This window comes from Condylostylus longicornis, unplaced genomic scaffold (assembly GCF_029603195.1).
Source record: "Condylostylus longicornis isolate FDR11 unplaced genomic scaffold, ASM2960319v2 ptg000148l, whole genome shotgun sequence".
In the NCBI taxonomy this organism is placed as follows: domain Eukaryota; kingdom Metazoa; phylum Arthropoda; class Insecta; order Diptera; family Dolichopodidae; genus Condylostylus; species Condylostylus longicornis.
The window spans coordinates 520,856-534,287 of NW_026578116.1; the positions used below are offsets into that span (position 1 = coordinate 520,856).

The 13,432-nt window shown below is 20.9% G+C and overlaps 1 protein-coding gene across 1 annotated transcript in view; it reads right to left on the reverse strand.

The window, feature by feature from the left end:
• Window positions 1-12,808, reverse strand: part of LOC129615825 (MATH and LRR domain-containing protein PFE0570w-like) — a 165,538-nt gene extending 152,730 nt beyond the window's left edge. The window contains exon 1 of the mRNA XM_055531206.1: window positions 12,773-12,808. The gene's annotated coding sequence lies outside the window, so the exon portion shown is untranslated. The remainder of the gene's footprint in view (window positions 1-12,772) is intronic.
• Between the last annotated feature and the right edge of the window lie 624 nt (window positions 12,809-13,432).

Here is a 13,432-nt window from a genome sequence, read left to right on the forward strand (position 1 = left end):
TTTAGATTTTCATTAAATTGAGAACCCAAAAATGTAGTCTTATTGCTATTATTTACTTGGTTCAATAATACCAGTGTTATGATCAAGTTATTAGTCAAATATTCCAGTTTCAAGTTATTAGTCAAAAATTTCATTTGTTATCAAGTTTGGAGATAAAAACATTTGAAATTTTCTTTGAAATTCACTTGATTTCTCTGATTACATATGATAAATGCTCTTCTTTAATCTTTAATTGATAATAGTTAAAGAAAAAATTTTAAATTTAATACAAGTATAGGAAAATAGATTAAAATTTTTAGCCTAAAATATTTGGTTTTCTTAAATAATTTTTTTCTTATTCTATTTTAAATAATATTTAAAATTATTCCACATTTATTTAATATTGAATATTTCGTTTTTAAACAAAAATTTCTTCAATAATTTTTGTACAAAAAACAGAAACAAAATTTAATTTTCAATTCACAATATTTAACAAAATTCAATATAAAAAATTATTTTTCGTTAATAATTTTAATATTATTAAAATTATTTTAATATTATTTTTTTTTTTGTTTTTTAAATAAATATATATATATTCCATTTATATGTGGTATTGCATTTTATATTTTGCTTATTTTTTATTTTAAAAATTCACAAATTTTTTCTATTATTTCACACATTTTCCATAATAGTCCCAAAAAATTCTTCCACTTAAAAATTAAATTTATTATAAAATTTTCGAAAAAATTTGTTTTTTTTTTTTCTATTATTTAAAATATTTTGTTAATTTATTATAGGGTCCACCAAAGACTCCTTTTTAGAAACACCCTTAGTTTATGTTTTTTTTCTTCTTTGAATAATATTTTGAATTTGAAAAAACAAATTCCGATTCAATCAAAAATTCAATTTACACAATTCACAATATTCGCAAATAATTGCAATAATAATGAAAAAATAAATAAAAAACAAATCACAATAGAAAAAAATTCCATAATAAAACGAAAAATTTATTTTAAAATCAAAAAAAAATATTTTTGTCGGTTGTTTTTTGTTTTTTTGGGTTTGTTTTTCGATTTTGATCGAACATTGCACCCTTTTTTTTTTGCAATTTGAAAATTATATAATTAGTTGCAAACAATTCTTGTGCTGTTTTTTTTTTAGATTCACATAAACTGTCTCATGATATTTTTAGTTTCCACTATTTATAAAAGCAAAAGAAACAAGTTATCAAAAACACAAACAATTAAACACACAAAATATTTTTCATTTGTTTCTTGTTGTTGTTTTTTTTGAGGTATATTTTTACGCAAAAGTTGTTATAAAGTATTGATCGGTGATCGCATATCGCTTAATATCCGCAATCCATTACAACAAAATAACACAAAAAAAAATTTTTTTTTTTAAAGCAGCAGAAAAAAACTCATTTTAATTCGATTTGAAACAATTGCATCACGATATTTTTGGAGACACTTTTGTTTTTTTTTTTTTTGCTTTATTTTTGTGTTTTTTTAATGTTTCTGTTTTTTTGACAATAAAATTTCAAAAGACAAAAAAGAAAATTTTTTTTTTAATTTTTCTTAATTTTTTTTTTTTTATTTTGTTTTTCTTCTTTCATTTTATTTCATGTACTATAAATGGAACCAAATACTCGTACTGGTAAGTGCGAGTATTCACATTTATTTCATACTTAACATTAAAAAAAATTATTTGTGAATTTGGTAAAGTTTGCAAATTGTTCACACATACATAGACAAATATACAAATATAAATAAAATTTAGGGTTTAATATATGAATTCAAATTTATTTAAATTGATTTTTACAAATGCTTTTTTAAAATGATAGATGACAAAATAATTATCAAACTTAAAAAAATTCTTTTGATAAAAAAATTTTTTTATATAATTAAAAGAAAAAATATTTTAAATATTCAATTAAAGTTAACCACGTACATTGTATGTGAACTCTTACAATTCAAATGCATTATTTATGGCCTTATTAGTAAACTTGAATCTAATATACCAAAAAAAAAAATATTAAAGCTCCAAAGTAAATACAAATGTAATTAAAATTATAATAAGGTTGCTGTGAGGCTACGATAGGCTATAAGGTGCATGCATATAAAATGACGTAAAATTTTTTCCCGGGCTTTACCTTTGTATACACTTTAAATTTTTTCTTTTCAAAAGAAGTTTCAAATTTTTCAATTTTATTATAAAAGGAATGAAATTACAAAATAAATTTTTCATTTTCTGATTTTGGTATGGTTGTTGACTTTTTCAATTTTTTATTATTTTTTTTTTTATACGCTTTTAATGATATTAAAAATTAAATTTAATTTAATAATGAGAATAAATAATTATAGAAATAAAAAAAATTGTAAAAAAGCAAAATTGAACTTATGATTTTGAGTTGCACCTATTTAAGGTTTTCGGGTCAAATAATTGTACATATATAAAAAGGTAAAAAAAAAAATATTTTAAATATTTTTTTTTTTACTATATTTAATAATTCATAATTATTTTTGATATTACACAGCGGTTTTTATAATGCATTCAAAATTTAATAATCAATTTTAAAATTAGAGCGTCAATTATATGAGTATATAGGTTGTATTACTTGTATAGATATGTGTGCGTTCGTGCATACATAATTAATATAATATATTGGAAATACAGTGTAGAGTTTAAACAATTTGAAATTTATTTTTTATTTTTGTGTATGCTAACAAAATTTTCTAAATAGCAAATTATTTCTTTAGGTAGAATTTGTTCTGGGTCTCCAAAAATTTCCAATTATATAACATTGGAGACTATATCATATAATTGGTAATTTTTGGAGACCATTATTATTATGTCTATGCTAACAAAATTTTCTAAATAGCAAATTATTTCTTTAGGCAAAATTAGTTTTAGGTCTACAAAAATTACCCATTATATAACATCGAAGACTAAGGTAGTTTGATTTTTGGTTTTCCGAAAATTTTTTCGAAAACTTTTAAAACAGTTTCCAAAAATTTTTATTTATTTGTTTAACTATACTTGTTTATTTATCTGATTACGAGATTTCATAACATAAATTTAAGAAATTAACAATTTGGTGTTACTTCATTTCTTCTACATCATAAAAAATCCAAAAATTAACATTAGTTGCCGTCTAAGAAGCAAACTGTTATGCCTTAATTAAGTTTTACTGAACTTAAAATGTTACAAGTCTATATTTCAATCCTCATTATATTTTTTTTTTTAAATTTTATTAATATAGGAATTTCTCCTAAAAGTATGTAATTATAAAAATCAAAACAAAACTGAAATTGATATTTCGAAATTGGCAGCACGGTTGGTGACTTTTAAGAGCCGCGTGTTTTATACGTGTGGCATTTTTTTTTAACTCAATTAATTTTTTCTTTATCATCTTTCTGGAATTCGAAACAAAAAAAATTCAATTAAGCTATCTTACAAATATCATTTGATTTAAAATTTTGGAAACAAAAACTCTTTGAAAATAAACTAATTATATCAAATTTAAAAGTCTTAATAAATTTTCAATGTTAAATCTTTTACCATGTTGCTAAAATTTTAACTTTAGAAAATAAAGTTTTTATGCAGAAAATTTTTTTAATCAATTAAAATTAATTTCTAAAATTAAATTACAACTAAAAGCACCTAAATGAAACATTCCTCTATATTTAAAATTTTAATAATTTCGCGTTATTAAATTAAATTTCGATATGCTAATAAAAACTTAATTAAAATATGAGTACATTTTGCAAAAAAAATTATGAAATATATTATTGCACTTTATTTTATATTTATAAATTAAGCGTTAATTAAAATATTACATAGTAGATCAATGTTTTTTCTAGAGAAGGTCAATAAATTAAATTCATTTTTGGTAATTTTAGAAGTTTAAATTTAAAATTTAAATGTGAAATGAAATTATTGGGAAGTGGTAAATAATTTGTACTTTTAACCAGAAATTCATTAATTTAAATTTATTTTTAAATTTTTTTGGGTTTTCAAAGTTTGTGTAACTATGTACGTATTTCAAATAATTTAATTTTTATATTTTTTTTTGTAATTAATGCTCTGCAAAATTTGAACGAATATACTAACTCTTATCACCTACTTATTTTCGATGCATAAACTTTACCATAACTGGAAATTATACTGAATATTTGACATTAAATATAATTTAGTGCTGTTAAATATTTTAATTGAAATTTCTACTCAATTTTAAAATGTATGATTGTTTTCATCATGGTATTGATGGTTTCATTAAAGACTTGATGTCGAAGAGGAAAATTGCCCAGTATTTGAAAATTGGTAAATTTTTTCTATGAATTTACTATTTCCTCCCTCTGTAACTAGGAGGGTTACGATCAACGAAGGTTCTACCAAATATGAAAAGTAAGCATTTGCTGGGCGGAAAAAAAACAGGGGTGTCGTTGAAAACTTAGAAAAATAATAAAGTTTTAAGAAATAAAATTTTTCCTAAATTTTTTCATTACATGTTTTCAAAAATGTTTTCCTTTCTATTTACAGCAAAATTAACTCGCTAATGTGTACAAACAATGCAAAACAAAAAGCTAATAGTTGGGATTACGATATGTTGTATAGCTATTGTACCGGCTTTCCAGCAAATGTTTAAAAGTATCATTATGTCTCACATAGCTAAATTTATAGCCTATTTTCAATAAAGTCAGGAAAATTTTTTTTTCCTTATAGACCCCCTAGCTACTAAATCAGTTTCGAGAGTGCACATGAATATTTACATTCTCCTTGCACATGAATATTTACATTTGTTAATACATTACTATATGAAATACTCTGTATGTGTATATGCATTACACTAGCGGATAGATACTATTAAAAAGTACGCTTTTTACGGCTGGGCGCCGTAAAATGGCGACGCCATTGAAATCTTAAAAAACATACCAAATTATAAAATATAAATTTTTTTTTTCAATTTTTACCATTACATATTTTCTAAAAATTTTTTTTCTTTCTATATTTACAGCGAAATTAACTTGATAATATAAACTTCTATACAAACATTGCAAAAGAAAAAGCTGAAAGTTTCCAGGCTTTAATCCTATGACTAATCTTGTATTCAGCATTATAAAGTTACCGGAAAGTGATTATTGTGTAGCATACTAATTACATATTGTTCTTTGCTATGAGAAGAAGGGCTTACTTTTTGGATTGCGCCGAACACTTAAACCGGACCTTTATCTATGTATATACATATACATTATACTAACATGTAAGAAAATATTTACTTATTTACCAATTGGAAAAATTTAAAACAAAATTTTACAACACGGAATTTCGATAATAATTAAAGTACAGCAAAATCATTATTACATCATTTACTTTAATTACTAATTTAATTTTATTTTTTCAACAAAACAACAAAAAGTTGTGCAATAATTTTTCTAATTTATTGCAAAAATTAACAAAAACCCATTTTATTTTAAACTAAAACTAAAATTATAAATTTATATTAAGTAGCTAAAAAGTTTTTTACATTTTTATTTTTTAAAATATTACGAAATCCACAGATGACGTTCTGACTTAAATATTTTTTTGTTTGTCTTCAGTACGAGTATGATTCATGAAAACTTTTTATATGCTCTTAATGTGTTTATATTTAGTATACATGTATGTAAATAAGCACATTTACATTATTGCCCATAGAAAATTTAATATACAAAAATATTTACTTATATAAGTAAGTGTGTAATATTTTTAAAAATTTTGAAGCTTTTCGAATATTTTTTTATTACAAAAATAAAAAAGTAGTTTGCTTCTAAAAACAACTTAAATTTAAAAACAACTTTTATAATATTTGGGAATTTTTATATTTTTATTTTAATTTTATAACTGCAAATTAAGATGGGCAAAAATGAAAAAAAGAAATTTAAAAATTCTTTTTCTTAAGTTTATTTCTCGTTTTTCTTTTTTTTTTTTTGTATATTTCTCAATTCCGGAAACAAAATTGTGATTTTCTGGCAAAAACAGCCAACTTATCTAAAATTCTTTTTTTATACAATTTTATGTGTCACATAAATTTTTTTTTAAATCTATTTTTGGCAAAACAATATTTGAATATGAGAAATTTATTGTGTTCTTTTAAAGTAGTTTTGTATATTTTTACGTTTAAAACCAGATGCTTTCATTATTTTAAAAAAAAAAATGAAAGGTGGTCAAAAAATATTGAAAACTTAATTGAGTTTCCTAAACAGTTTCCTAAATGAATATAATATTAATATAATAACAAATAAATTAAAAATTTATTTAAAATGGAAATTTATTTCTAAACAACAACAATTCGAATAATTTACTTTAAATTTTTGCAACCCCCATTCGATATGCAATTTTAATTAATTTAAAAGTTTTATTTTAATTTGCTATTTCAATAAAATATTGATTAATATTTTGAATATGGTATATACTTAAAATAATTATTCTTATCAGAAACATATTTCTTTTAAAATTCTACAATTAAATAGTGTGGGTTAATTTTCTACAATCTTCAATTGTGAAATTTAATTATGATTTCAACCATACTAATACAGAAGATTAAATATTAATTTTTTTTTTGCTCAGTTAATTCATAAACCAAAATAAATTTTGCAGTATTTTCAAAATTTTTAATTAATTTTAAATACAATTTTAGTTTTAATTTTAAGGAATGAATTCTGGGAATTTTTATTTCATATATTTTAATGAAATTTTCAGTTTACCGTTATGTTTTATTTACTAAATCGAATCCTCAATATGAAAAAAATGTTAATTTCAATGACTCGGTAGAAAAAATAATATTCAGAATTTGTAAAGAAATTTTATTTGAGAAAAAATTAAGAAACTTATTCTTTTCAACAAGCAATTATTTGAAATTTAAAAATTTCCATTTTTCTTGAAGACACAAAGAGACCACACTTTGAGAAATTAATTCTGAAATAAGCATTTAAAGTACCTTTTATTTTAATTTTTTTTTGTTAAAAATGTTAAATATTTTCTTTTTGTTATTTCAATAATTAAATTTAATTATTTTCTATAAATATTATAGAGTTACAAGTGGTAAACATTATTCGTAATTATAAAAAGAAAATTAAAATTTATTCAAATTAAATTTTACTTTTCCAAGCATAATTTTCCTATTTTAAGAAAAAGAAAAAAAACATAATTATTTGTCAATTTAATTAAATAATTGTTATCGCAATTATTTGTTAAGAAAAAGATTTTAAATGAAAAATTTCAATAATTAATTTTTTAAAAATGAAAATAAAATATTGTAAATTTCACTATTGTGAACTTTGTGGTTATGACGTAAAAATATTTTTGTATAATCAAAAAGAGTAAAATTTGAGAAAATTGTCACCAAAATACATTTTATAATAAATTGTATTTATTCCTTATTATCCAACCTTAATTATTTTTCATATGTATGTCTGTATTTATGTATTTAATGAAAAATAAAAAGTCATGTACCTATGGTATGGGACATCACTTTTTCTCATATAATAACTAAACAATTTTAAACTAAACAATTTTATCATCATATTTAATTAAATATAATTTGACAATTTTAAATAATATTTATGAAAGAAATTTTTCAAAAAATCAAATTGTAAAATTTGGGTTGGGTAATAACAATTTACTAAAAAAAAATATGTAGAAAATGAAAAACCATTATGTAAACTAACATTTTAGAAATTTTCTTAAAAATTGTTGAATCTTTTAATATTAATTTTATTAATAAAAAATTTCACAATAAAAATTATATAATAATTATTTTGATTTGAAAATTATTTATTAACAAGAAATATTTAAAATTGTTTGATAATAGTTTTCGGACTTAATTTAACAAAATGCAATTTTATTGATTATACTAAATTTCTCTTACTTACACCTATTTATGATTAAATTTCAAATATCGATAAAAAAATTGTATTGATATTATTCCTATTTCAATTTGAGTTAGAAAATGTGCAAACAATAATTTTGCACATTTAATGGACTCGAACCAGTGATCTAAGGCTTTCTAGGGGACGTTTACATGAGATACATTGCTGCATACAATGTTTTATTCAAAACAAACAATCACAAAAATATATAAAAAGGTATTGTGCCTATTACACTAAAGATTCTACTAATTACCAATATAATGTGTAGTTGTTTGAAGGAATTTCTATTATGTTATTCTTATAAAATAAACAACTAAACGTTGTATTGATAATTAGTAATAACATTAAAATATGCTAAACACACATATTTGGGTAGATATTTTTTAAAAAAGAAATCTAAATAGAAATTTTAATAGTAATGATTTTTTACCTCTTTAATTCGAATATGTTATCAGAATTTTTTATTTAAATCTAGTAAATATTTCAAATTTTTTCACTTTTCAATCTGCAAAACATAAGAATTATTACTAAATTACAAAACTAAACTAAATATTGCTTTTTACTTTAAATTTTTTGATTTTATTTTAAGTTTAATTATAAGAGAACAATATTATTTAATTTTGTTACCCAGTCTTATACAATATAATCAAAAAGACCTACATATGTAGGTCTATTTCACTCCGGTTTATCATTTATCCATTCTTATGTTACATTATAAAATTTCCAATTTGTTTTAAAATCTAGACAGCACTAATTATATTATTTCAAACTTAATGAAAATAATTTTATAATTAATTAACGAGACAATAAATTTTAAATGACTTCACAGCAACATTACAAAATCTATTAAACTTTAAGTTTTGAGCCCCATGTGCATGAAATACACATTATATAGCCAATTTCTAATAATGTTTATTATAATAAATAAATTTGAATTCATATTTAAATTGTTATAGAAATTATAACATTTTATATAATATCATAATATTTTGTGTATAACAATTTCATATATGTATGTATATATGCCTGTACTTATATTATAAAATATTTCTTATATACATACAATCATAATATGCATTCATGAAAAATAATCATAAATTATAAAAAAATAAAATAACAATAATTATTTTATACTAACAAAATTTATTACTGTTATTTTATATATTATTTTTTAGTATACCAGTAGTGTGGTATTGAAATAATTAAATCATAATATAATAGAATAAGAATAATATATTTATTTTATACACATATAAGTATTTCGTATTATTATGACAGTACTAAAGACACAGTTAACATATACACATTTCTATTATGTACTTATAACTTTTATGTTAATTATTTTGTTTTTTAATTATTAGTATAACATTTAGAGAGACATTTTATATGTATATATTGCTATGTGTTTGCATGTATGTATATTATCAAATATTTATGTATATTACATAATAAATACATAATAAAATGACATATATATATATGTAAATATATAAAATCACTACATAAATTTAAATAAGATTTATTTACATATTATTATAATGTTATACATATAAAGAAAATAAATGAAAAAAAAAAAATTAAAAAATCATAACAAGAATTTTTTAAGCTGAATCACTTTTTGCTTTATTAATAGCAAAATTTTTTTTTTTGTACATAACTTAAATAATAATAAAGTAAATATAAAAATTTTTTAATTTTAAACCACGTAGTAGAAAAAAATTTTTTATTTAAGAAAAAATCAACTTTCAGCTTTATTTTTTTTTTTTTATATCTTAACCAGTATTTTTTTATTTTATTTGTTTTTTTATTTATTTTTTCATCATCTTTTGTTTACTAAAAATTTATTACTTGTATATAAACACAAATTTGGAATTGTGGAAAAAAAAAACAAAAATTTGAATATTCCAAATTTTGCCTTAATTTTTTTTTTCATTTCTTTCTGGCAAATTGGTTATAAAATAAAAAATAATAATAATAATAAAAAAAAATATTCACAGTAAATATATATAGAAAATTATATTGCAAATTTTAATAAATTAATTTTAAGTTTAAGAGTAATAAAATATTTTTTATTTATTTTAGGAGCAAAATAAACAAAAAAACAAATTCCACTTTTTCTAAATATTTTTTTAGCTTTTATTGTGAATTAAAAATTTTTAATGTTGACATTATTTTTGAAGTATATTAATAATTAAAATTCAATAAATTATATAAGAGTATTATATATAAATTATATTTTAAAAATTTTTCTAATCAAATTTCGAACAATTTAATTATAACATTATAATCACCTTTAAAACTTATTAAACATTCTCTTTTTTTTTGAAAAAAAAAAAATTCACAATATTTGTTCAAATTCAATTAAAAACTACTTTTTATATTTTGTAAATTTAAAGAAATTTTATAGTTTCCAATTAAAAAACTTGAATTTAATTTTTCTGCGATATTAAATTTTCTGATAAAATACATAAATCTTAAGTAATTTGTGTAAAAGTATATTTGATATTGTAATTCACATAAATTTTTTTACAAATTTTTGTTTTTGAATTAATTTCGTACTGATTCCAATAATATTCAATCCTTGAATAAATAATTAGAAATTTAATTTAAAATTAACAAAAAGCAAAGTAAAACACAACTATAAACAAATTTAAATCATGTGAAATTTAAAAAGGAAATTTCAAAAAGAAATTCTATTTTTTTTTTTCTTTCTTTAATTAAAAATTTGAACAGAAAAACATATAAGCAAACAAAAAAAAAAAAAGAGTAACAAGAGTTTTGTTTTGAATCTGTTCGCGTACAATCTCTAACTAAAATGTATCCAAAAGATATAATTTACCTTTAGGCTCCTCTAAATACAATTTTTTTTAAGACTTAAAAATAAAACAAGAAAAATAATATAAAAGAAACAAAAAAAGTATGTAGAAGAAAGAAAAACATAAACGGTGATCATTACATCGCTGTATACTTTGTTGTTGTTGTTGTTATTGTTGTTGTTGTTATTTCTTTCATTTTCTTATATCATTCTTTTTATCATAAATATTATACGAGTACTCAATCGCTCAAATTCATATACACATGCATATAAGCATGCAGTTTACGTCAATTTAAACATATATCAACATATATATATATATATATATATATATATAATAGGTATGTTTGTATAAATTTAAAATATGTAAGTGTGTATAAATATACAGTAATAATTTTAAAAAAGTTAGTTGCGCTCCTGCTGCTGCATTATATACCTAGTGATAGTAGCTTAAAGTAATATTATGTATGTATATGTGAATGTATTGAATATTGCTCTTTATACTTACTCCAATACTTTTTTTACTCATTTCTTTTAGTTTCTTTTGTTTTTGTTTTGTTTTTTTCTTAAAACATTATTTTTAGTGCATTGGTTAATTTTATTTTTATTTTATATTTTTTTTTTGTTAAACTAGAATACTCGTAATAAGAAAATAACCACTGCGGTCGGTCGAATCATTTTGTTGTTGGTTTGAAAATGTGTATAAATTTTATGTGAAGGAAAACCTGTACAAGAAATCTAACAGAAAAAAAAAAAAGTGCTGAGAATTGAAAAAGTTTAAATGTTTAAAAGTCTGAGTTGGTTTTTTTTTTTTTTGTTATTATTATTGAGAAAAAGTATATATTTTAATTAAAAAAGATTTTTAATACAGGGTATATTTTATAGGGCTTATTATTATAACATTTTAATAGTATGGACGCTCGCTATGTGCCTAGAAAGCGTTAGGTTACTGTATGTTTCGCGTAACATCATTGCAACGTTTTTGGGTCATACATCCTATAGTCCGTACTATAAAACGGAACATTGAAAAGCTTGACCAATCTTAAATTACCTGGACTCTCCCAGTAAGAAATTTTACCCAATAAAACCGGCGAAACCACATTACCCACCACAAATTGATAAATGAAAACTATATCAGAGACCATCCTATTACAACGAAGCGACTTTAAATCCAAAAGCTGAAACCTACTTTTATAAGGGGGAAACAAAAACTTATCTGACCAATCCATAACACGAGGAATAAAACGAAGACAACGCCTTTTCTGCACAGCCTCAATACGATCTGAAGCGGAGCCCAGACCTGACATGCATACGGACCTCACGAAAGCAATATGAAGATATTGCATAAAAATATTATTAAGTTTCCTACCTAACGCCCTATTAATCATCAAATTTTAAATTACAGTATATGTTATTATTTATTTTCTATAATTTCTCTTTTTAAAATAATATATTCAGAATGGAAGCACCCTATATACAAAATACATTTTAATTGTATAACATCAACAAAAACTAAAACAAAAAAACAAAATACTCGCAGTGAGAGTCGTTTTTTTTCCAAAGCTCTTACAAAACTATAAATATGATAACATGTATACAGATATATATATATAAATGTATATACATACAACTAGAAAAAAAAAATCTAATAATAATAAAAAAATTTGTAAGAGAGCAAAATAAAAGGATTTTGTATATATGTATGTACATAGTAACAGTATAATATTTTCTTATAAGTTGATCTATGATCTCAAAACAAAAATAACTAAAATAAAAACCAGCATTTTAGCTCTGTTCCATAGTTGGTTTCATTTGACAAGTAACACTAGCGTGACATCACTATTTTGACTATATAAGAATTTTGTATAAATTTTCAAAAATTGTAGTTAATAATTGAATTACATAAAAATATTTATGAATATCTCTAATTCTATATTAATCGCAACAATTTTGAGCTGCTCCTCATAAGTTTAACACGTTATACTTTATTTCTATTACTTATATATGATTAAAATAACCTTAAGTAAATTAACTTGTTCTAATACGAATAAATTAACAAATAACTTACTGTGATCATAACCAATCGTATTGAACTGTAAATATTTAGCTGTGAATCAGAGAAAAAAAAAACAAATTTAAATGAGAATTTAAAAAAAAAAGACCGGTATTATTTTTTTCTCTTATTTTTTCTATTTTTTTTTTATCTTCCACTTTACCTGTCGTTTCATTCAAGTTTTTCCTGTGGTATTGAAAGAACAGGTATAAATCTCAAAATAAAAAGTATATTGAAAAAGAAGAAGGAAAATATAAAAACAAGAAAACTGTCAGAGTAACAAAAAAAAAAATTTAAAGAGAGTAGGTTACAAAGTGAACCACTTAACGATCATACAATAAAAAATATTAAAGAAAATAGTAAAAGACTCTATAATATAATAACAACAGCGCTTGTATTAATGTTTGTATGTTTGTATAGCAAATGAATTGAGTTGTGCTTGCACAATTCAACGTTAGTAGACAGTTTCAAAAAGGAAAGTTCTCTAATTTAATATTTTCTCATTCTCCAAGTATTTACATATGTATATGTATATAATTTTTATATAAAAATTTTTATAATTTTAACTCATATTGCTATTTAAAGCTATTTATATACAAATTATATAAAAATAGAGTTTTAGAGAGTGATAAGATTGTATATTATATATATGTGTGTGTGTATATAAATATTTAA